Raw genomic sequence first — 24555 nt, forward strand, 5'->3', positions numbered from 1 at the left:
CGTCATGCGCATTATAAAAAATGCGTTCCAAGCGAACATGAACGATGATTGGTATCGTACACCGTGTTGTTCCAAGCGATCCATGTACCGCTTCGAAATCGGTAACTGAACGGCCCTTTTGATACATGCCTTCAAGCAGAAACTATTTGTACTGACTTGCGCAGTTAGGATTGTTTTCATTTTTACTGGTCACTGCTATGAGATCAGCTGATGATTCAATAATAGAATAATCCACAATTTACGCTATTAGTACCTGTGAATCTTGATTTCCGTTTAAATAATTATTAATTCTTTTTTTTTTCAAATTAATCTTATAAAAATGGATAATTTATTATTTTCTTTTTTCATAGAAGACAACGATTTAATGTCAGATATCGATTCTGGGGAAGGTTTTGAAGCTGAAGTGATGTTTAATGAACATGTTAAGTCCACTTTACATCAACAATAAATTGAACAAGAAATTGACAAAGTTATTTAAGGTCAAATTTGGCTTATACAAAACACAATTCTACATCCAATTTTGCCGTGAATAAAAAGAAAATTGACAAAATAAAACATATCCAATTGTTCTATTTCATCAAATTATTTCACTTTCTTTTACAAACCATACATTTTGTACTCGTCAAATTTGGTATTGAATAACTTTGTCAATTTCTTATTCAATTTATTGTTGATGTAAAGTGGACATTAGAAATATTAATTTCTAACCATCTAGCAAACTACTATAATAGTGGTACAGTGGTACTCGCACTGAAAATGGCTCAGGCGCAACTCGAACTTGAAATGGTACACGAATTCGTTCCAAGAGGGTTATGTACCGGTAATCGGATCGAGATCGAAAGAAAACCGTTCAAGGGCGATTCTGCGCATTAAAACCGTCCAATCGATTTCGTGGCGGTTCAAGGGATCGTACAAATGTGTCGTCTTGGAACGAACCTACTATATTGGGTGCGTTCGGACGACCACAGCGGCTGGACAGCTGAGCCAGCAGTAGCTGTCAGACGTCACCGCTGGAAGCCAGCCGCTGAGAGATTTACTAAAGTCCACTTTACATCAACAATAAATTGGACAAGAAATTGACCAAGTTATTCAAGGCCAAATTTGACGTGTAAAAGCACACTTTGACATCTAAGTTTGTTCGTTATAAACTTCACGTGAAGAAATTGACGAAAAAGAAAATTGTTCTATTTTTTCATTTATTTGGCGTGAATTCAGTGTCACCAACCTGTGTCCATTTGGCGGGAAGTGGAAGTAGAGCTGTAGAGCTTTTTGTTTATTATTATTTGTTGAGGTTGAGTCTTTCATGTTCATGACAACCTAAAAATTTTGATTGGAAAATGCATATAAGATAAGGGGGTGGGAAAATGGAAATTAGTGGCTTTTTTGCAGTTCTGTCTGTTAGTTTTGCTCTGGCTGGGTCTCTTTTGTTTAAACAATTATGTAAGTATTATAAAAACGTTTTCAATTTTCTGTATTCTTTAGGAAACGAATTATTTATGCATATTATTACCTGTAAATAGTAGTACCTATTTCCTATTTCTTTTGATTTTTAATTGTAAAGAATAGAAAAATTACCATTCATTTTAATTTTTTAGAATCAGCTGAAAGTGGTCTACAAAAAACCAGGAAGGAAACGTATTATAGCCTTGTTGTGGCTATGAAAGGCAAAAGAAAGATACCTATAAAAAGTGTATTGACTAGTTGGAAGAAACTCCACATTGTCGATGCATAATAAGATATTACTTTATAAACAAATATCAAGACCTAGGAATGGAACCTGGATAATATAGTCATCAAGAAGATAGCAGGAGGTCATGAGCAACAACAACTTCATAAGTATGAGAATATTGAGGAAATCCAGCTCCTCGATATCTACTACTAGACAAACTAGAAGATTGAAGAGGACAAAGCCTTTTGAACTAGTTTGAGTGATAGGTGATAGTGAAAAGCAGAGCGTAGTGCTTGTGTGCCTGTGTATGTTAGAATAGTGCACGATCTTGTTAGATTAGATAAGAGACGCTATAGGGTAAGCTCTTCATTTTAAGGAACAGTAGTAATTTAGGTTAAATTAAAATTGCTCATTGGTCAGTTATGACCAGATTGTAATTCTCTGATGTTTGGCAAAAAGGGCTGAAGTCAGAATTGCACATCAATAATGTTTTGATGATTTCTGGACCATAAAAAAAGTGTTGCAGACTTAAACTGTATGTACCAATAAAAAGAGCCGATTTTTCTGGTCCAGAAATCATCAAAACATTATCAATGTGCAATTCTGACTTAAGCCCTTTTTCCCAAACATCAGAGAATTGCAATGTACAATTCAATACAAATGAATCATCATCGTAGTGATGATTATGGAAAAAAATATATATATATATAGAAATATATATATTTTGTGCAATAAAAATGTTTATATTTATCAAGGATGTATTATTTGGTATGGCCACATATACTTCTGGTATATTGTCGGTGATGTGACAATACCTCCTATCTGCTTTTTCATGAATTTTGTAGGAGACGAAAAACCATTTTTAGGGTCATCTGTTTTCACATGTAAATTTTGACATGTTTTGTAGTAAATAGATAATTGAATTTACTACAAAACATGTCAAAAAATATCATATGAAAACAGGAGGTGACTGTAAAAAAAGTTTTTAGTCTCTCTTACAAAATGGTTAACAGTTAATAGAGAGACAGATAATCGAGGTTCCACTGTATAGTGAAATTTGGACACCCGACACCCCATACAAATTTTATGGGGGTTTTGTTCGTTTAAACCCCCCCCCCCAAACTTTTGTGTAAGTTACAATTGAATTATTATTGTGGTACTATTAAACACAATGTTTTTAAAACTTTTTTGCCTCTTAGTACTTTTTTGAAGTCAGTTTTTATCGTGATATTTTGAATATTTGTCAAATCCACCACATATTTGTATATGGTTAAGTACGATTGTAGAGACTAATAATATGAAAATTTATTTATGATTTACATTTTTAGGTATATTTTGAACCATTTTAAAAAGAAGCCATATCTTGATAAAAAGAGCTTTATCGAAAAAATAGAAAGAGGTAAAAAAGTTTTAAAAACACAGTGTTTAACTAATGGTACCGCAGAAATAATTTAATTGGAACGTACCCAAAAGTTTGGGGGGGTTAAAGGGAACAAAACCCCCATAAAATTTTTATGGGGTGCACAAATTTCACTATAATTTTTCTTTAAGATGTTACTGCAATAATATTGCTTCATGTCCATTTTCAATAAAAAATCTTTAATAGTTTTCGATATATTCGAAAAAATCGAATTTTCATTTTGTATCTTCAAAGGGCTGTAACTTTTTTTGTGTGCATATTTGTACTAAGGTAAGTTAGGTTCATTCAAATTATTTTTGGTCCCAGAATATGTGATTTAATTTACGACCAATCTTTTCGGGACACCCTGTATAATAAATGGGATTAGCTGGCTTAAAAATTCATAATCTACGTTCTGTAGAAAATATACAGTTTTTGGTTTCTTTTTAACTAGATCTTAATATCCAACCAAGCATTTTAAGACCTTTTTATTATTTTTTCGATGATATATTCATGTTTTTAGTTTGTTCAAAATATTCTAGATGATTGTACACTATAATAGATAGCCAACTAAATAAACACAAAAATTTTATTTTTGTTACAGCCTGTATATAAGTTTACCTATATATACAGTGCATTACGCACCACCTTAAAAATTGGGCATTTTTGATGTCTCGAATTTCCTAAACCTGTTGTCCCATCTAAGTGATTTTTTTATAATAATATAGCCTGAGGCTATAGGTTACTGCCTTATGCTTGTCATGCACGGGGAGCTATACTGTAATATATATTATATCACGTCGCTCTCTATAGTAATGAGTGAGCCTGCACATACGGAACCATTAGTTCCCTGTCTGCAGGCTCACTCATTACTATAGAGAGCGATATGATATAATATACATATATTACAGTATAGCTACCAGTGCATGACAAGCTTAAGGATGTAACCTATAGCCTAGGCTATATTATAAAAAAATCACTCAGATGAGACAACAGGTTTAGAAAATTCGAGACATCAAAAATGCCCTATTTTTAAGGTGGTGCGTTAATTTCTTGGAGAAGTGTATTGTAATTTAATGTAAATAATGTAATATCCAATAATTGTAATTTAATATAAGATGTAATATAAGTTCCTTAAAAATATATTTTTTAATTCCCACCATACATTCTCCACAGGTCTAAATATCGATGCTAGACGTCCACCGGAGGTCCTCTCAGGACGTTAGATGGACGTTCGGCAGCAAGACATTGGACCAAACTGGGACATCCTATGAAGGTCCAATTGACATTCACTGAACGTCCCCTCGGACGTTAGGTGGACGTCCATTGGACGTTTGGCAACGTGGCATTTGGACCAAAATAGGACGTCCTGTTAAGGTCCAATTTACGTCCCCTAGGACGTCCGATTAAGGTCCAATGTACGTCCCTTCGGACCTTAAGTGGACGTCCAACAGACATTCGGTAGCGCGACATTTGGACCAAAATAGGACGTTCCTTGGACGAAAACGGACCTCCCTAAAGTCTGTGAAGGACATCCTTGTGCTATTAGGGATGTAGGTATATAGTATCTTTATTCTATTATATTCTACTCTATTTCAAACCTATTCTATATAAGTATCTACACATTACACCTATTATCATCATCATCATTCTCTTTGCCTTATCCCTATGCAGTGTCGGCTTCCCTAATTGCATTTCTCCACACAATTCTATCTTGAGTCATATCAATGTTAATCCCCTTTACCAACATGTCCTGCCTTATCGTCTTCTTTGGTCTTCCTCTCCTACTCCTTCCAGGAATCTGCACTTCAGCTATTCTTCGTATTGGGTGATTAACGTCTCGATGTTGAACATGACCAAACCATCTTAACCTATGCTCTCTCATTTTGGCATCAATTGGTGCCACACCTAGACTTCCCCTAATATACTCATATCTAATTTTATCCTTCTTTGTCACTCCACTCATCCATCTAAGCATTCTCATTTCCACCACATGCATTCGTTGTTCCGCTTTCTTTTTCACTGCCCAACATTCAGTTCCGCGCATCATAGCCGGTCTTGTGGCTGTTTTATAGAATTTTCCCTTCAGCTTCATTGGAATTTTTCTGTCACAACACACCACTCGCTTCTTTCCACTTCATCCATCCAGCCCTAATTCTACTGCATGCATCTCCATCTATTTCTCCATTACTCTGTAATACCGATCCTAGGTACTTAAAACTATTGCTTTTCACAATCATTTCACCTATTATATTATATTTTACTTTATTCTATACTATATATCTATTCTAATCTATCTATATATTTCATTTAATCTGTTACATTCTACTCTATTCTGTTTTAAATCAAATACTTTATTAGTAAGTATCTACATATATATTACATCTATTCTATTATATTCTACTCTATTCTATTTCAGTTTATTTTATACTATATATCTATTCTAATCTATCTCTCTATTTTATTTATTTTATTAATCTGTTCTATTCTATTCTGTTTCAAATCAAACACTTTACTCAAACAAAGAAACAAACGACATTCAAAAGCTTCTAATAAAAAAATCATTGCATTGGTAGTAATTGGTACTACTGAAAATATTGACATTTTTACAACATTTATTCCAAGTTCCTTCAATTTTTTTGAGGACAAGAAAATTTTGCTTTCAAGAAATTCACGAATTTATTGGCGTCAAGTTAATAACGAACAAACTTGGATGTCAAATTGTGCTTTGAGAACACGTCAAATTTGGCCTTGAATAACTTGGTCAATTTATTGTTGATGTAAAGTGCACTTAAGCTTTCCCTATCACGGCTGGATACAACCACTCAGCCGATTTCTGCTGACAGCCAGCCGCTATGGTCGTCCGAACGCACCCATTATTAGGGCCGGTACTTTATGTCTCCGTTAACAGCCGGTTAGTTAACCGGGGTTTAATCGGGACAGAAATATATGCATAAAATAGACATACACGCAATTATACTTATTATTATGTTCATAAATAATTATAATAATAATTACAATTGCTTTTATTACAACGCAAGAGGCCCTATCAGGTACTTTTCTGTCCCGATTAAACCCCGGTTAGCTAACCGAGGTTTAACCGGGACATAAAGTACCGGCCCTAAGGGCCGGAATCTATGTTTAAGGAATGGCGGGAAGTTTGAAAATGGCCATGAGCAACCAGCCAAAGCAATCTAACCTTACATTTATAAAAGTGTTTTGTTATTGTTTTTGTATAAGTGAACTATTTTAATTTTATCAAATTTACGTTTTATATTAATAAAATGTATCCTTAGAATTTGAGGAACAATTTAGTGATGATGAAAGAATAATATATTTCTTAAATAACGCTTGAACCTGTACCACAGCCTGTACCATACGAGAACGAAAAAAGTTATGAAAGAATTTGATGATAACAATTTTTTATTAAGGTTTATAGTTTCCATAAAAATACTGTGAGATAATTTATACAAGAGCTGGTTCCTGGTTTCCATTATGTAATTCTTCAGTAAGTATAAGTAACCTTCCTTTCATGGAAATACATGTTATGATACTTTTTTGCTTGATATTTATATCTAATGGAATTTTTTTTTAGGTAGGTATGATGAGCCTAATATCACAGATCAAGTTTTAATAACTTTAAAAACTTATATTATGAGTTGTTTTTATTTATTGTATGGTTTTGGTGGTATCCCTATACAAAACAACTACTGAAAGATTTATAAAACCCATGAAGTACTGGCAGATAACGTAGTTGTTGATATTGATAGAGAATGTGTTAACACAGAAGATATTCCATTTATGAGTACTAATGTATAAACATGCTATAAAATACTATAAAATTTAACATTTATAATAAATATTTAAACCTTTGTTTTATTGTGTTTACTTTATATTCTTAATAAGTACTTATACACTTTATGTTGAACATGTCTTTAATTGAATATTCTAATTTTCAATCAGAAATATATCCTTATAACAAATTCTAAACTGATCCACAATGTCTGAAACATGGTTCGTTTATGAAATTTATTGTTTTCACTGTATTCGTTCACTCAACCGTTCTCTCCAGTTCTTTCTCTTTTGCCAGTCCCTTACTGTAGATTTATTCTTTCCATTGCTTGGTCCACTTTATCTCTTCTGAAAGATCTTCGAGTCTGCCTCTCTTCCTTCTTCCTATCAGGCTCCACTCTTTTATCCAACGTTTTTTGCCTGATCTCCTGACCTGTCCGTAACAGATTAATCTCTTCTGTTCTATGCAATCTTATAGTTGAGTTCATTCCCATTCTTTTCTTAATCTCTGTTATTTGTTCTATCTCTTCTTGTTACTCTGCAGCTTCGCCTTAGGAATTACATCTCTATTGCTCTTATTTTGTTTTTGGTTTTCTTATTTATTATCCAATTTTCACATCTGTAAGTCAGGATAGGTACTTCTTGTCATGGTGTTATATATGTTTCTTTTTTGTTTGTTCAATTGTTCCTTTGTTTGATATGATGAAACCTGAATACTTTTATTTGCCTGTTCCTTTGATTTTTTGACCTTCATCTATTTGCAGCTGCTCTATTTCTGTATTCTCCGTTGTTAGGTATTAAATTTTTTTTCGGTCTATTTCCATTCCATTATTTGTGTATTGCTCTTTTTTCATCATAAAGCCGAGGTCATATTCATCCTGTGCGATCACTATTTGATCAGCAGTAAAACTTAGCATATATAAAGGTATTTGTTTCTTGCTGGTATTCCCATTCCTTCGCACTTTCTTTTCCATGGTTTCAGGGTTTTTTACTGAAATCTTTAAACAGGCTAGATGATGTGGAGCAGTTCTTTTGTAGTTTTAAATGGACTATCCATATATAGGTATGTATATATTATTTGTATAAGCACATGATCAGTTTTTTTATTTTTAATGATCTGGAATTCTTGAAAAGTAATGTTCATTTTGTTGTTTATTTCTAAATCGGAAAAATGATTTCCTTTTCAGAATTCATCTTTTTAGGAATAAAAACAAATAATATCAAAACTAAATCAAAATAATTCACAATAATAATGGTAGACACTCAAAAAATTTTCCGGGTAGAACATAATTTTTTAATAATTGAATGGTGGGCTACAACAATGTTGTAAGCGACATATTGGGTCAAAGTGAGGTTTTAATACAATATTATTGTATATCCAAAGACCGATGTGAGCATCTTTCAATCTGGCTAAAAACATTTTGCCTTCCCCGAGTTTTTCATACCGCAATGTTGGTATCCGTATGTTCATCCATAGCTTGTCAATATGTTTTTTTCATCTCCTGCATAATCTCAATTCTGTCGCTTACAACATTGTTGTAGCCCACCATTCAATTATTTATTTATAAAGCAGTAAAATGCCACCTGTTAAATTTGAACAGTTATTTCATTATTTCAGTTCTTCAAAAAATTTAAAGAAACGTCAGACTGTTCCTAGAGCTTAGTTGGTGGGGGGTGCCTAGTCCGGAAAATAAGCTCTCGTCGAGATCAATCTTGGACGAGAAAAGCTGAAGACTCGTTTATAAAACAGAACGTGGTCTTGAGCACAACGTCACAGACGTATAAAAGTACAGACAAATAAAAGTATTCAGGTTTCATTATATCAAACAAAGGAACAATTGAACAAACAAAAAAGAAACATATATAACACCATGACAAGAAGTACCTATCCTGACTTACAGATGTGAAAATTGGATAATAAATAAGAAAACCAAAAACAAAATAAGAGCAATAGAGATGTAATTCCTAAGGAGAAGCTGCAGAGTAACAAGAAGAGATAGAACAAATAACAGAGATTAAGAAAAGAATGGGAATGAACTCAAATATAAGATTACATAGAACAGAAGAGATTAATCTGTTACAGACAGGTCAGGAGATCAGACAAAAAACGTTGGATAAAAGAGTGGAACCTGATAGGAAGAAGGAAGAGAGGCAGACTCAAAGATCTTTCAGAAGAGATAAAGTGGACAAAGCAATGGAAAGAATAAATCTACAGTAAGGGACTGGCAAAAGAGAAAGAACTGGAGAGAACAGTTGAGTGAACGAATACAGTGAAAACAATAAATTTTCATAAACGAACCATGTTTCAGACATTGTGGATCAGTTTAGAATTTGTTATAAGGATATATTTCTGATTGAAAATTAGAATATTCAATTAAAGACATGTTCAACATAAAGTGTATAAGTATTAAGAATATAAACTAAACACAATACAACAAAGGTTTAAATATTTATTATAAATGTTAAATTTTATAGCATGTTTATAGATTAGTACTCATAAATGGAATATCTTCTGTGTTAACACATTCTCTATCAATATCAACAACTACGTTATCTGCCAGTACTTCATGGGTTTTATAAATCTTTCAGTAGTTGTTTTGTATAGGTATACCATCAAAACCATACAATAAATAAAAACAACTCATAATATAAGTTTTTAAAGTTATTAAAACTTGATCTGTGATATTAGGCTCATCATACCTACCTAAAAAAAATTCCATTAGATATAAATATCAACCAAAAAAGTATCATAACATGTATTTCCATGAAAGGAAGGTTACTTATACTTACTGAAGAATTACATAATGGAAACCAGGAACCAGCTCTTGTATAAATTATCTCACAGTATTTTTATGGAAACCATAAACCTTAATAAAAAATTGTTATCATCAAATTCTTTCATAACTTTTTTCGTTCTCGTATGGTACAGGTTCAAGCGTTATTTAAGAAATATATTATTCTTTCATCATCACTAAATTGTTCCTCAAATTCTAAGGATACATTTTATTAATATAAAACGTAAAGATAAAATTAAAATAGTTCACTTATACAAAAACAATAACAAAACACTTTTATAAATGTAAATGTAAGGTTAGATTGCTCTGGCTGGTTGGTCATGGCCATTTTCAAACTTCCCGCCATTCGTTAAATACGTTCACATCTTCACATATAAACAGTAGTGGGGGGTGCAGAGTCGGGAAATTAAGCTCTCGTTTCCGAGCTTGGCTACACTCTCCCAGCTGCGGCTAAAACTCGCCCTGATGGAATACAGTGTTGCCAAATTTTGGCTGACAGAAATGTCACTTTTGGCGGGCAATTCAAATTTCAGTAAGTCACCCAAGGACAGTAGACTTTAAAAAATAATATTTTCATTTTTTTCAGTCATTACAGTATTTATGGAGGACGGTGGCTACTGATTGATAATTCCGTTCATCTTAGATGTGTTCAATTGTATGTAATTATTGTAATATGTATAATATGCAAATATTTGTTTGTATGATTGTTTTTAGACTACAAATAACAGAGATATAATATAATACCATACATTAATTAAAGAATAGGATTGAAATTGATGTCTATAATTTTTTTTGTTGAAGTGTTCAAATGCCAAGAGCCAGGAAGGATGTAGTAAAACTGAAGAACAAAAAATGTGATGTTTTGCAGAATTGCGTGGATGTTAATTAAACACCGAAGTACTTCTAGTCAGTTTTATTTTAAAAGAAAACTCAATAATTCTACAAATAACTTAAACATCAAAATCAACATTTATTTTTCTTTGACACTTATTTTTGCTTACAGTTGACATCTGACACTTATATAACATTGTTTCCAACTACATCATACAATAACAAAAATCCCCTAGATTTGCCGTTGCTTATTTTTACTGGGTATTCAACACCCCCCCTCAAGGGTAAATCTCCTAGATCTAAATTAATTTTTTATTCTAAACCTAGCAACTCTCTAAATTTTTTAAACAGAGTTAAACCTAATGGTTTTGTACATATGTCAGCCTGTTGGTCACTTGTATTAAGATATTTTAATACAACAATATTTTCCTTAATTTTATCTCGTACAAAATGAAATCTAATATCAACATGTTTTAGTCTCTTATGAAATTCCGGATTTCTACTAACCCTTATAGCGCTTTGATTGTCTGCATGAATTAGAACCGCTACATAATCAGGTTTTATTTTTAAATCATACATTAAGTATCTTAGCCAACATGCTTCACTCACACATACACTTAGTGCAACATATTCAGCTTCAGTAGAGGACAAACTGACTGTAGACTGTTTCCGTGATGCCCATGACACCGTGCAATTAAAAACTTTGAATACATATCCTGATGTAGATTTTCTATCAGTACGGTCACCTGCCCAATCTGAATCTGAGTACCCTACTATCAAATTTTCCTGTTTATATTTATGTTTATAGTATATCAAACTCATAGTAACTGTGCTTTGAATATATCTCAATACTCTTTTTATTGCTACCCACAAATCGTTACTTGCACATGTTTGATACCTGCTTAATATACCTATAGCTATACACAAATCTGGTCTTGAGCATAACATTGCATACATCAAACATCCTATAGCAACTCTACATTTCTTTTCTATCTCTATGCTCTCAGATTTTTTTCGTTTGAGAAAATCGTGGTGAAAATTATTATCCATTGGTGTTGTTGATGGTTTGCAGCTTGACATGTCAAATTTCTTCAAAACATTTTTTAAGTAAACAGTTTGATTAATTTTTATTTTGCCTTCAGACAAATTTTGAGTTATGCACATACCCAAAAAATGTTTTATTTGACCTAAGTCGTTCATTTTGAAGTTTTTGTTTAAAATGTATTTTATTTTCTCAACTTCTTGATCATTTGTACCTGCCAACAGCAAATCATCAACATACAGCAAAATGTATATCCTACCTTTTTCATTTACTTTAATATAAAGACAATATTCATATTCAGATCTTGAAAAACTCAAATTTTGCATCAAATTATGAAATTTGTCATTCCAATTTTTAGGTGAACTTTTCAAACCATATAAGGATTTTCTTAATTTGCAAATAGTGCCCTCTTTTTCTTTAAATCCCTTTGGGAGTGAAATAAAAACATTTTCTTTAATATCCCCATTTAGAAATGCACTACAAACATCTACTTGATGAATTTTCATATCAAAAGTATTACACATGGCTAAGAAAATCCTTATTGATGGTAATTTTGCTACTGGACTATAAATATCATTAAAAAACATACCAATTTGTTGAAAACCTCTAGCTACCACACGAGCTTTATATTTCACTACTTTACCATTTTCATTTTTCTTTTTCTTGAACACCCACTTGCACTCAATGACTTTTTGACCATCACTACTTTGCACAAACTCCCATGTTTCATTTTCTAGCAACGCATTTATTTCTGATTGCATAGCTTTCTTCCAATTTTTACACTCACTACTGGCCACTGCATCATCATACGTCTGGGGTTCTTCATCATCACTAAAAGTCAACAAACTCATTTCGTCATCATCCAGAACATAATCATCATATCTTGAGGGTCTTTTTATATGTCTTCTCAGGTCATATCCATGCTCCTGCTCTATTTCATTCACATCTTCAACACTGCTATCAGCTTCGAGGTCACTCTCACTGCTTTCTTCTCTATTATTTTGAGGTTCTTCTGCTTCACTGTCATCTTCTTCTGACTTTATCTCCTCACATATCATCTGTATGTTTTTATTCATGTCTGTCTCCCCATTTTTTATTTCTATGGTTTTCTCGGGCAAAAATATGACATCTCGATGAATTTCAACTTTATTTTTGTCTGGGACAAATATTTTGTAACCTTTTACATCCTCACTGTAGCCAATAAAGAAACCAAGCATATTTTTTGCATCCCATTTTAATCTCTTCTCTTTTGGGACATGCACTGATACTCTAGAACCAAAACTCTTGAGTGTAGAAATATTATTGACTTTCTTTTTGTACCATAATTCATAAGGTGTCACATTTTTTATGCTACTAGGGCCTGTTCGGTTTAAAACATACACTGCTGTATGTATGGCCTCTGCCCACAAGTTTTTATTCAACTTTTGCCCTTGTATCATAGTTCGGGCTGATTCAACTAGGGTTCTATTTTCCCTCTCAGCCCTACCGTTCTGCTGAGGCGTATACACTACTGATCTCTGATGTTTTATGCCTTGATAGTCAAGCATCTCCTTTATTTCTTGGTTCATAAACTCTAAACCGTTATCTGATCGTAAATTTTTCATCTTGCAGCCTGTCTCTCTCTCGGCTAATGATATAAAATTTTTAAGGTGTTTCTTAACTTCTGATTTATTTTTCATGAAATACGCGTACCTATAATTTGTATAGTCATCCTTTAACAACAGGAAATACCTATTTCCCCCTAAAGACTCTTCTTCCATAGGGCCACATACGTCTGTATGCACTAATTGTAATGGCTCACTTGCTCTTGATTCACTTAACTTGAATGGTATTCTGTGTTGTTTACCTGTTAAACACTGTTCACACACGAATTTTTCGTCTATAAAATCAATGTTATTTTGCCTTAAAAAGTTTCTCACATATGTAGTATTTTGATGTGCTAGTCTGCAGTGCCAAACTCTCAAACTTTCTGTTGTTTTTGCAGAATTACACTCTGATAAAAATACATCTACTAAACAGCTGTTTTCTTGAACTTGACCGTCAGACAAGTTTTCGTTAGGGGTGCGTTCCGAAATTAAAATATTTGCAAAGGTTTCAGTGTTTTGTTCTTGTGAGAATAACATTTTGTATAATTTGTTATCCCGTGTTGCCAATGCTCTTATTTCTCCTTTGTCATTATAAAATTCACATTTTTCATTGTTTGAAAACATCTTATAACCTTTATCTAAGGCACATCCAGCTGAGAATAAATTAAATTGTAAATCTGGCACAAATAATACATCTGACAGGGTTGACTTTATAAATTTCTTACCATTAAATGCCCATAGAGTTATTTTTCCAATACCTTTAACTGGTAATTTTTCTCCATTTCCGACTTTTACTTGTTTTTTATAGCTTATCTCTATCAATTCTTCAAACAGATCTTGATTCCAGCACATATGTTCCCTAGCTCCTGTGTCCAAGCACCATTCATTTTTATTTTTCTTACTCCCAGTATATACCATGAATGCATTACTGTCAATTTTATTTTCTTCTCTGCTTGTCTGTTGTTTTTCATTTTTATTTTTATTAAACCAACACTCTTGTAAGTTGTGTCCTCGTCTTTTACATTGACTGCATACTTTTATGTCTTTCTGGCTATTATTATCTCTCTCTTTCTTCTTGAAAAAGCAATTTTTCGCAATATGGCCACCTCTGCCACAAAAATGGCACTTTAATCTGGTTTTCTTTTGCCCTTTAAATTCTCTGCTTGTATCACTTTTCATCGCCAATGCTGTGCTGCCCTGTGCTGACTTACTTCTTTCTTCTTCGATAAGTAGTCTTGATGTAAGTTCATCTAGGGTTTGTTTATCAGATGGTACGGATTCCCATGCGGATCGAAAATGCTTATATTCCTCTGGCAATGCCATAAGTATTTTTGTCATGATCATTTTATCGGACAGCTCTTCACCAGCTTGCTTTAGCTTATTTTTTATCTCTTCAAGCTGTGATATGAATGAGGCAACATTTTTACCTGATGAAAACTCCAAGAGAAAAAACTTTTGTTGCATTAAATGAATGCTCACCTCTGACTCTTTGTCGTAGACAGACTTCAACTTTGTCCACATATCTTTCGAGGTCTCACAGGATAAAATGTGTGTCATAGGGCCTTGCTCTATTCTGGTTACTATAAATTCTTGTGCTTTTGAATCACTAGCATCCCATTTCTTTTGGTCATCTCCAGTAGTGCTCGGTCTCACAGACTTTCCTATTACTATGTCATAATAACCACGGCTTTTTAGCACTACCCTTGTTTGAAATTTCCAGGCTACCCAGTTGTCACCACCACTAAGTTTCAACGCAGCCGATGAATTTTCCATTTTTCGGATTTATGTTTTTCTTTTTTTATGTATATATACTCGAGCTTCTTTTTCACCTTTTTTTCAGCTTTTCTTTTTTTTATTTTCGTTGGCCGCGGCAAACTACCGACACAGGCTCTTCAACACTGACTTTTTTACTGGCGAAATACTCACGAAACAAGTGATCTGGGCCATAACCTGATGTTTTGCAGAATTGCGTGGATGTTAATTAAACACCGAAGTACTTCTAGTCAGTTTTATTTTAAAAGAAAACTCAATAATTCTACAAATAACTTAAACATCAAAATCAACATTTATTTTTCTTTGACACTTATTTTTGCTTACAGTTGACATCTGACACTTATATAACATTGTTTCCAACTACATCATGCAATAACAAAAATCCCCTAGATTTGCGGTTGCTTATTTTTACTGGGTATTCAACAAAATGGAATACATGATATGGATTAATAGTAATAAGGTGTAAGGCGTACAGAAAAATGAAACGAAAGCTTAAGAGATAACCAAAACAATGATAATAAATAACAAGGAAGGCCTAAACAACAGAGAAGTAAAGTGCAATCAGATAACACTAAAAAAAGTATCAACCTATGAATACCTAGGTAGGGAGTATAATAACTCACGACGGGAAAATAGACGCTGCAATTGCAAACGAAGCAAACAAATCGACACGAATATTTTATACCTTAAATAAACCCATACTAGGACATAAATACATACAAATGGAAGTGAAAAGGAAGATGCATAATACAATAACAAGACCAGTAATAACCTATGCAAGGCGAAAATTGGACAATACAGAAGAAACATGAGTCAAAAATAGAAGCAATGGAGATGAAACACTTAAGAACGATTGCAGGAAAATGGGGTAGAATAAGAAATGAAGAAGAGAAATAGAGCCAATATATCACATTCAAAACAAACAACTGGAATGGTATGGACATATCATAAGAATGAAACCAGAAAGGATGGCCAGGAAAATTCTGGAAATGGGAAACACAACAAAAAGGAGAAGAGGACATCCCCGAAAGAATTGGAGGGATCAAATAGAGGATATAGTACATGTACGAGGGAAACGAAAGAAGAAATGAAAAGCCTAGCCAAAAACAGAAGAGCGTAGAAAAATGGGTGAAAGAAACAACGGACCATAATCTGACACCGTAATAGGCATAAGGAAAAAAGACAAGAAGAATAGATAAACTGAACGAACATTCATTAAAAATTCTTGTTTTATGTAAATTCTATCTATAAAATTTGCATTTATATTGAATTTAAATATATGGATTTTTTGATACTTTTTAAAAAAAAAAAGAATAAAGAAACAACAGTTCAGAATAATTATAATTATTTTATTTGTTCTTAAAAATATTACAAAACTAAAATAAAAATAATACAAATGAAAATAAAATATACAAAACTACAACCACCCATTTAATATGAATATACCTTTGGCCGCCCTTTAATGGTAAATTAATTTACAAATGCTTGCATGTAAGAACAATGTAAAATTAGTATGGCAGAGGATCACCAGGAAATAATACGAAATTAAATAGCATTTCAACTTATTTTTGTAACTCTACACAGAAAGCAAACATTTTGTTTTAATTTTAACTAAAACTTTGGTTTAATAGTAAAGTTTTTATTATTATTTTGTGTATCTGATGAAATGCATTTTTTTAATACTTAAAAACTTAGGTAACATCAATTTTTTGGTGGTTTCGGTCTACCTGGGGTAAAAACTGAACATACTTTTTTATGAGAAAATGGTGGAGAGTCTAAATTTGGGATTTAATATTGAAACAATGAAAAAGTGAAGCTGAAAGTTTCAAAATTTTATGTCTATTTTGTATAAAAAAGTATAATAATATGTCCTTACACTACTCGTTAAACATGTCTTACACAAACATATGGCAAATATCATCAAAAGCTAAACGAGTTAAAAATATTTACTATAACTTTTTTCTACTCCCGCAAGAAGTAAATTTAATGTTGTTCATTATAAAAATAAGATATTTATATTTTTAATTAAAAATATATGTTTTAATACTAGGTAATACATACAATACTGGAAGTATAACATTTAAAATGAAAATAAACCAATAATTTTATTGCATCTATAAGTAAGCGTCCTATGATGGCCACATCTATACTAAATTTAAAATTAAGATGCAGTAGAAATAAACAAACCAAGACAAGTTAAATGCTACTATTAGGAGCACTCCCGAATATAATTCACAATGTACAAACTTTGGAAATCATGATTTGGGATTTACAATGTATATACATTGTAAATTATGATTCGGGAGTGCTCATAGTAGCATTTAATGTGTCTTGGTTTGATTATTTCTACTGCATCTTGAATTTAGTATAGTAAATATTTAGGTAAATTTAAATACCAAAACAAAATATAATATGTTATTACCACTGAATGTAAAAAATATTTAAGTACAGTAAAAACTATTAAAACTCTATTTTGTGAAAAGTTACTATTCACAAAGTTTATTTAGCAATAATGTATCAAACCCGGTATTACCACATCTGCAAAAGACAGTACCTCCGTTGACTAGGGTAGGTTTGTGACTATGGCCACTAATGTAGACACAATGAAATTCCAGGTTAATGTATGTAAGTGTAAATAATATGAAATGGAGATTTATTATTTTTATAACAATACAATAATTTCGATGGTTAAACAGATTAGGTTAATCTTCATTGTACAGATCTATTTATTCTTACGAGATCTTTCCTTAGAACACTTAGAAATCAAATGCACATTGTTTCTCACTGGCCCTGGGAATAAAAATTATGGTTACTATTGATTTGTACACCAAGTTACTTCAGGCAGGTAATATTTATATTAACCATATACTTTGTTTTCTATAAATGTTTAGATCAATTAAAAATGGTCTTCATTTGCCAAAACATTTTTTCAACTCATGTACTGAATGTTCCATTAATTTCACATTTTCCCTAAAACAATATCAATGTAAAACCAAAAATATTCCTTTCATGATTGCATTTATTTTTGGAACTTTACATACCTTATACTTACATTTAACAAGAGTAGAGACATGTTTACATTTTCCACTATTTTCTGCTTTACAAGAACATAACATTTGGCTAATGCTCATGCCATTTGTGAAAGATAGGGTTCCTTTAATTTCGTGGTGATTGGACCTTACTGAAGGAATAAACCATATTATATTTTGATGGTATGTATGCTCAGAACTTTCCTCTATTTTTCCAGCCAAAATAAGATGACCAGAGTTTAAAACTTCTTGAATTTTCAGTACCCAAGAACTTCAAATATCCCACGATACTACTTAACTTCATGACTAAAAAATAGAACCAAATAGAAAATACAACTTCAACAAAACAGAACAAAACAAAATAGAACTTTGAAAACAAAACCAAATTTGTTTTTGACAGAATGACTTGAATGACAGACGATTTGTGACGGAACTGGAACGGAACAGTAAATTAGGCAACATTGTATTCCATCAGGGCGAGTTTTAACCGCAGCTCACTCTCCCTGGGACGCACTCTGGTATATACCAATAACGTATGACGTAGATTAATAGGGAGTAGGGAGTTTTTGTTGCTACGTAACGTACGCATCTCCGTATACGTAAAGCAACTAACGTGTCGTAGAGGATGAATAGGGAGTTTTTGTGCACACAAATACGTAAACGTAACGCATCTTTTTGACATGTACGCTTGCGCATTAATGGTTGAACTCCCGTATCTCGATGCGTATTACCTAAAGTAACGTTCTGATACGTACGTGAGAACGCATCCCTATCGAGACGAAAGTCACCGAATGCACACGAGGATCTTGCCCGATTACCTACCAAATGAACATTTCATCAGCGTTTATCAACATTTTAAGGTTATATTGGTTATTGGTTTAGTCTATTTGAGTAAAATTATTCTGTTTGTAATTGGAAATTGGAACTTCATAATATATTTAAAATTTTATTGTTTTTAAGTTGTCTATTAATAAAGCACAACAAACAGATATTAATTTAAGAAATACAGTGATCACCACAATTAATAACTAGATAAACAAATGACCTAGTTTCAGTAAAATTTTCAAATAAATATTACCAAACTATTTACATTATACTGGAATTTTGATGTAGGTACAATAATTTACAACTAAAAAGTAGGTATAAACAAAAATAAAAAAAATTTAACCTAAGGAAAAATAATATATTTATATTTAAATAGAACCAATTAAAACCATACAATTTCATCATTCATTTATCTTTTTTTACATTTGTATATTAATTGTATATTGTGTGAACATTGTTTTATTTTTTTAATGTCAACGGAATTTAAAAATGACTTAACGATTTGCTTTACGTTACGTTAAGGGAGTTACAAAAACTACCTATTTTAACATTCATCCTCTACGACACGTTAGTTGCTTTACGTATACGGAGATGCGTACGTTACGTAGCAACAAAAACTCCCTAATGTTAAAATAGGTAGTTTTTGTAACTGCCTTAACGTAACGTAAAGCAAATCGTAAAGTCATTTTTAAATTCCGTTGACATTTAAAAAAATAAAACAATGTTCACACAATATACAATTAATATGCAAATGTAAAAAAAGATAAATGAATGATGAAATTGTATTGTTTTAATTGCTTCTATTTAAATATAAAAATATTATTTTTCCTTAGGTTAAAATTGTTTTATTTTTGTTTATACCTACTTTTTAGTTTGTATACCTACATCAGAATTCCAGTAGGTATAATGTAAATAGTGTGGTAATATTTATTTGAAAATTTTACTGAAACTAGGTCATTTGTTTATCTAGTTATTAATTGTGGTGATCACTGTATTTCTTAAATTAATACAAGATTTGTTTGATTTGCTTTATTAATAGACAACTTAAAAACAATAAAATTTTAAATCTATTATGAAGTTCCAATTTCCAATTACAAACAGAATAATTTTACTCAAATAGAACTAAACCAATAACCAATATAACCTTAAAATGTTTATAAACGGATAGTACGCTGATGAAATGTTCATTTGATAGGTAATCGGGCAAGATCCTCGTGTGCATTCGGTGACTTTCGGCTCGATAGGGATGCGTATGAACCTAACGTACCAGCCCGTAACCTTAGGTAATACGTATCGCGATACGGGAGTTCAACCATTAATGCGCAAGCGTATATGTCAAAAAGATGCGTTACGTTTACGTATTTGTGTGCACAAAAACTCCCTAATTTTTGTTGCTACGTAACGTAACGCATCTCCGTATACGTAAAGCCACTAACGTGTCGTAGAGGATGAACGTTAAAATAGGTAGTTTTTGTGACTGCCTTAACGTAACGTAAAGCAAATCGTAAAGTAATTTTTAAATTCCGTTGACATTAAAATAATAAAACAATGTTCACACAATATACAATTAATATACAAATGTAAAAAAAGATAAATGAATGATGAAATTGTATGGTTTTTATTGCTTCTATTTAAATATAAAAATATTATAATAATTATAATAAATTATATTATAATATTATAATAAATTAATACAAGATTTGTTTGTTTTGCTTTATTAATAGACAACTTGAAAACAATAAAATTTTAAATCTATTATGAAGTTCCAATTTCCAATTACAAACACAGAATAATTTTACTCAAATAGACTAAACCAATAACCAATATAACCTTAAATATTTATAAACGGGTAGTATACGCTGATGAAATGTTCATTTGGTAGCCATTGGTAGGTAATCGCCAATCGGGCAAGATCCTCGTGTGCATTCGGTGACTTTCGTCTCGATAGGGATGCGTTCTCACGTACGTATCAGAGCGCTACTTTAGGTAATACGCATCGAGATACGGGAGTTCAACCATAAATGCGCAAGCGTATATGTCAAAAAGATGGGTTACGTTTACGTATTTGTGTGCACAAAAACTCCCTATATTATGTGACACATGACAGAAGCTCGAAACAAATGACTGTGAATGAAAAGCCCTATAGGAAACGTACAACACAAAAATTCCTACCTTACACTATTTAACTGCTAAAATCAACTCAAATCAACTTAAGTCCACTTTACATCAACAATAAATTGGACAAGAAATTGACCAAGTTATTCAAGGCCAAATTTGACGTGTAAAAGCACACTTTGACGTCTAAAGACCGCTTTACAGCTTGCAAGAAAACTTGCTGCAATTTCTTGCATACAAGACTTTCATGCAAGTCTATTGCATGATCTTTTACAGCTTGCAACTCGGCTTGCATGCAATTTGAAAGTATTACCCTTAACCTAACTTATAAACTTTTGTTTTTTTTTAATTACTTTATTGCTGTTTATTTAACTTGGTAAATTTCGAAATGCCAAGACTATCAGAAATAACCAAATATAAAAGGAAAAAGGCGGTAGCAGCAACTTTAAGTATTATTATTGCTGCATCCAGCCTTTTAGTCACTAATTTGGAACGCCGAGATCGGAGATGGTGAGTAAGATCTAGTTGAACAAGAAGAGGGGTAATAATGTATCTCCAACAGAAGAATTTATCCAAGTAGATGATGAAAATGACTCTAATTTTCTAGGAATGAATGTACATTTTAATAAACCCTTGGGAAAAATTGAACAATTACAAAGAAATCTATATTTCGAAATACTATTTCTACGAAAGACAAATTAATTATTATCCTAAGGTACTTAGCTAGAGGAGAGAGAGCTTCCGTAGCTTAATAAACAATTATTTACAATAATTATAGAATCTCAGAAAGTGCCATTTCATTATTCATTCATTTCCATCGTTGATATAATTTCACAAACAGAAAACAGCTGATCGGCATGTATTCGTGAATCCGTGTCGTCAATGACATTTGATATTGTGGAAAAATCAAATTCCCCTAGACTTGCATGAAAACTTGCAGAAAAAATGGCACCAAACCGATTATCGCGCAATTGCAAGAAGTTGCATGCAATAATCAACTGACGACATACTGCGCATGCCTTTAGGCAACTTTCTTGCGTCTTGCAGGTAGAATTGCAAGCTGTAAAGCGCCCGTTGTTTGTTCGTTATAAACTTCACGTGAAGAAATTGACGAAAAAGAAAATTGTTCTATTTTTTCATTTTATTTGGCGTGAATTCAGTGTCACAAACAAACCTGTGTCCATTTGGCGGGAAGTGGAAGTAGAGCTTTTTGTTTATTATTATTTGTTGAGGTTGAGTCTTTCATGTTCATGACAACCTAAAAATTTTGATTGGAAAATGCATATAAGATAAGGGGGTGGAAAAATGGAAATTAAGTAGTGGCTTTTTTTTTGCAGTTCTGTCTGTTAGTTTTGCGTTTTGCTCTGGCTGGGTCTCTTTTGTTTAAACAATTATGTAAGTATTATAAAAACGTTTTCAATTTTCTGTATTCTTTAGGAATACAGAAATATTGCTTTGTCTTTATGCATATTATTACCTGTAAATAGTACTACCTATTTCTTTTGATTTTTAATTGTAAAGAATAGAAAAATTACCATTCATTTTAATTTTTTAGAATCAGCTGAAAGTGGTCTACAAAAAAACCAGGAAGGAAACGTATTATAGCCTTGTTGTGGCTATGAAAGATACCTATAAAAAGTGTATTGACTAGTTGGAAGAAACTCCACATTGTCGATGCATAATAAGATATTACTTTATAAACAAATATCAAGACCTAGGAATGGAACCTGGATAATATAGTCATCAAGAAGATAGCAGGAAGTCATGAGCAACAACAACTTCATAAGTATGAGAATATTGAGGAAATCCAGCTCCTCATATCTACTACTGAACAAACTAGAAGATTGAAGAGGACAAAGCCTTTTGAACTAGTTTGAGTGATAGGTGATAGTGAAAAGCAGAGCGTAGTGCTTGTGTGCCTGTGTATGTTAGAATAGTGCACGATCTTGTTAGATTAGATAAGAGACGCTATGGGGTAAGCTCTTCATTTTAAGGAACAGTAGTAATTTAGGTTAAATTAAAATTGCTCATTGGTCAGTTATGACCAGATTGTAATTCTCTGATGTTTGGCAAAATGGGCTTAAGTCAGAATTGCACATCAATAATGTTTTGATGATTTCTGGACCATAAAAAAAGTGTTGCAGACTTAAACTGTATGTACCAATAAAAAGAGCCGATTTTTCTGGTCCAGAAATCATCAAAACATTATTGATGTGCAATTCTGACTTAAGCCCTTTTTCCCAAACATCAGAGAATTGCAATGTACAATTCAATACAAATGAATCATCATCGTAGTGATGATTATGGAAAAAAATATATGACAAGATTTTGTGCAATAAAAATGTTTATATTTATCAAGGATGTATTATTTGGTATGGCCACATATACTTCTGGTATATCGTCGGTGATGTGACAATACCTCCTATCTGCTTTTTCATGAATTTTGTAGGAGACGAAAAACCATTTTTAGGGTCATCTCTGTTTTCACATGTAAACTTTGACATGTTTTGTAGTAAATAGATAATTTAATTTACTACAAAACATGTCAAAAAATATCATATGAAAACAGGAGGTGACTGTAAAAAAAGTTTTTAGTCTCTCTTACAAAACGGTTAACAGAGGTGACAGTTAATAGAGAGACAGATAATCAAGGTTCCACTGTATAGTGAAATTTGGACACCCGACACCCCATACAAATTTTATGGGGGTTTTGTTTGTTTAAACCCCCCCAAAGTTTTGTGTAAGTTACAATTGAATTATTATTGTGGTACTATTAAACACAATGTTTTTAAAACTTTTTGGCCTTTTAGTACTTTTTTGAAGTCAGTTTTTATCGTGATATTTTGAATATTTGTCAAATCCACCACATATTTGTATATGGTTAAGTACGATTGTAGAGACTAATAATATGAAAATTTATTTATGATTTACATTTTTAGGTATATTTTGAACCATTTTAAAAAGAAGCCATATCTTGATAAAAAGAGCTTTATCGAAAAAATAGAAAGAGGTAAAAAAGTTTTAAAAACACAGTGTTTAACTAATGGTATCGCAGAAATAATTTAATTGGAACGTACCCAAAAGTTTGGGGGGGTTAAAGGGAACAAAACCCCCATAAAATTTTTATGGGGTGCACAAATTTCACTATAATTTTTCTTTAAGATGTTACTGCAATAATATTCTTTCATGTCCATTTTCAATAAAAAATCTTTAATAGTTTTCGATATATTCGAAAAAATCAATTTTTATTTTGTATCTTCAAAGGGCTGTAACTTTTTTTGTGTGCATATTTGTACTAAGGTAAGTTAGGTTCATTCAAATTATTTTTGGTCCCAGAATATGTGATTTAATTTACGACCAATCTTTTCGGGACACCCTGTATAATAAATGGGATTAGCTGGCTTAAAAATTCATAATCTACGTTCTGTAGAAAATATCCAGTTTTTGGTTTCTTTTTAACTAGATCTTAATATATAACCAAGCATTTTAAGACCTTTTTATTAATTTTTCGATGATATATTCGTGTTTTTAGTTTGTTCAAAATATTCTAGATCAGCGGTTCTCAATCTTTTTGAGTCAGGTACCACCAAATACGTTTTATTATTTTTGGTACCATCTAACTAAAATACCTATCTAGCTAGGTGATCTAATTAACTATAATTGTGCCAATAGCGGTGCTGATTTTGGCTGTATTGAGTT

At 32.1% G+C, this 24555-nt stretch overlaps 5 long non-coding RNA genes across 5 annotated transcripts; 3 read left to right on the plus strand and 2 right to left on the minus strand.

Annotated features, from left to right (window-relative positions):
- The first annotated feature begins 12 nt into the window (after window positions 1–12).
- Window positions 13–2419, plus strand: LOC126886560 (uncharacterized). Its single transcript, XR_007698686.1, has 2 exons — window positions 13–1440; window positions 1596–2419. It is a non-coding gene; the product is annotated as an uncharacterized LOC126886560 (long non-coding RNA).
- A 3268-nt stretch (window positions 2420–5687) lies between these two features.
- LOC126886556 (uncharacterized) lies at window positions 5688–6941 on the plus strand. Its single transcript, XR_007698682.1, has 2 exons — window positions 5688–6576; window positions 6664–6941. It is a non-coding gene; the product is annotated as an uncharacterized LOC126886556 (long non-coding RNA).
- Window positions 6942–9296: 2355 nt separating this feature from the next.
- LOC126886557 (uncharacterized) lies at window positions 9297–10067 on the minus strand. Its single transcript, XR_007698683.1, has 2 exons — window positions 9651–10067; window positions 9297–9564 (listed from the first exon to the last, which is right to left on the minus strand). It is a non-coding gene; the product is annotated as an uncharacterized LOC126886557 (long non-coding RNA).
- Window positions 10068–16222: 6155 nt separating this feature from the next.
- Window positions 16223–18306, minus strand: LOC126886558 (uncharacterized). The gene is made up of 2 exons (XR_007698684.1): window positions 17929–18306; window positions 16223–17857 (listed from the first exon to the last, which is right to left on the minus strand). It is a non-coding gene; the product is annotated as an uncharacterized LOC126886558 (long non-coding RNA).
- A 2543-nt stretch (window positions 18307–20849) lies between these two features.
- Window positions 20850–23210, plus strand: LOC126886559 (uncharacterized). Its single transcript, XR_007698685.1, has 2 exons — window positions 20850–22251; window positions 22412–23210. It is a non-coding gene; the product is annotated as an uncharacterized LOC126886559 (long non-coding RNA).
- Window positions 23211–24555: the final 1345 nt, after the last annotated feature.

Source organism: Diabrotica virgifera, chromosome 6 (genome assembly GCF_917563875.1).
Source record: "Diabrotica virgifera virgifera chromosome 6, PGI_DIABVI_V3a".
Lineage (NCBI taxonomy): Eukaryota > Metazoa > Arthropoda > Insecta > Coleoptera > Chrysomelidae > Diabrotica > Diabrotica virgifera.